Source organism: Myotis daubentonii, chromosome 6 (genome assembly GCF_963259705.1).
Source record: "Myotis daubentonii chromosome 6, mMyoDau2.1, whole genome shotgun sequence".
In the NCBI taxonomy this organism is placed as follows: domain Eukaryota; kingdom Metazoa; phylum Chordata; class Mammalia; order Chiroptera; family Vespertilionidae; genus Myotis; species Myotis daubentonii.
In genome coordinates, this window is record NC_081845.1 from 261,880 (window position 1) to 263,632 (window position 1,753).

Genomic DNA, 1,753 nt, shown 5'->3' on the forward strand with positions numbered 1-1,753 from the left:
TGTGGAGTCCCCCACACGCCCAGGATCGCCCGGGAGGACCGCGGCGCCCCCAGCCTCTGTGTCACAGCCCGGAGGGCGGCTGGGCAGGCTGTGCTCGCACCCTGCGTCCGGGAACAAAGGGACTGCTGTCCCGATGCCCCTTCTGGTGTTGGACGGACCAGAGATTTATCGCCGCGGTCACTGTGCCGGGACGCGCACACGCATGACGGACGGCGCTTAGTAATTCCCATAATGGGCCCCCTCGGACGGCGGCACCCACACGCTGCCGCGCCGCCAGGGTTTGTGGGGCGGCCAGCGCCGAGGCCAGCACCGGGTCACCGTGCTCAGCGGCTTCCCTTCCCTCCGAGCAGCCTCGCTGGCCCATACATCACGGCGGTGCTGGGGTTGCCAGGCGACGGTGATTTCATAAATGGGACCGACCACGACGGAATAACGGCGGCGGCTCTGACCGCACTTGCCAAGACAAACACTGCGGAGTCGCAGGCGTGAGCCCGAGGGCACAGCCTGATTACCAGATGGGGCCAGGAGGAAGCGCCCACCCTGCTCCCTGCTGGCCTGGCCACCGCCCCACAGCCGACCCACCCTCACCCCACTCCTCAGCGTCAGGAACGTGCTTCCTGCACCTACTGAGGCCCAGCCCGTCCGTCAGGGCAGAGGACACACGGGGAGGCACCCTTCCCCGTGGAGCCACGCGTGTTAGGTTCACGGGGGCTCCAAATTCCACGCCCCCCGAACACACGGAAAACGAGCAGATGGAGTGCAGGTTGGGAAGGCCACGGTCACATACAAGCTCACACATGCACACACCTACGCACAGTGCACAAACATGCATGCACTGCTCACATATGCACACATGTGCACACTTGCCTATGCATGGACACGTGTGCACACATCACATATGCACACACCGCACAGGCACACGCGAGGCTGCACATGGACACACATGCACACACACGCTACACGTGGACACGTGCACACACCACACACACCGCACATTCGCATCCCGATGGTAGAGACTTCCTTTTAAAGTTGTCTGGTTAAACCGAGGGCTCCTCTGGCATAGAGCGCGGGGCCCAGAAGAGCGAGGGGCCACTGACGGCCACCATCGCGTGGGTTGCCCAAAGCCAGCGGTTGTCGCCTCCTCCACGCTCCCGGGTCCACGCCCCGCCGACAATTCCATCAGCAAATCCTGGCTCAGAAGGCGGCCTCCCCGTGAGGTCGAAATGGGTAGTAAGAGCCAGAGGCTGGATGAGAGCGAAAACGGGCTGACGGGCCCGGATTCCCCAGGCCCAGCCGGCAGGGCGCGTGGCCCACGGGGCGTCAGGGAGGGGCCGGTGGCGCCCACTCATGCCGTCATCCCTCTCCTGTCCTTCATCTGGACCCCGAGTCCCGTCTGACCTGAGACCTGCTCCCTCGCGGCCCCTAGGGTGACCTGGGACGCAGTCCCGCTGCTGTCGTGGCGAGAACAGCCCTGAGGGTCGCGACCTCCAGAAGGAGGACACGGGCGAGGCCCGTGGGGCGTCGGTGACCCTGTGACAGCTGACGGGACACGAAGCTCACGCTTTGTAATCGTGAGTTGGCGTATTTTGATTTTAATGCATTTGAAGCATCTATATGCACCTGAAGCAGTAAATGTGTGATTTTAAGAGCATACTTAGGGGCCAGCTAATTAAATGTGTTCAACTTTCAATATCTGAGGCAGTTATTCTCAGCGGGGGATTTGTGTCTCCGCCCCCGGGGGCGTCAGGGAGGC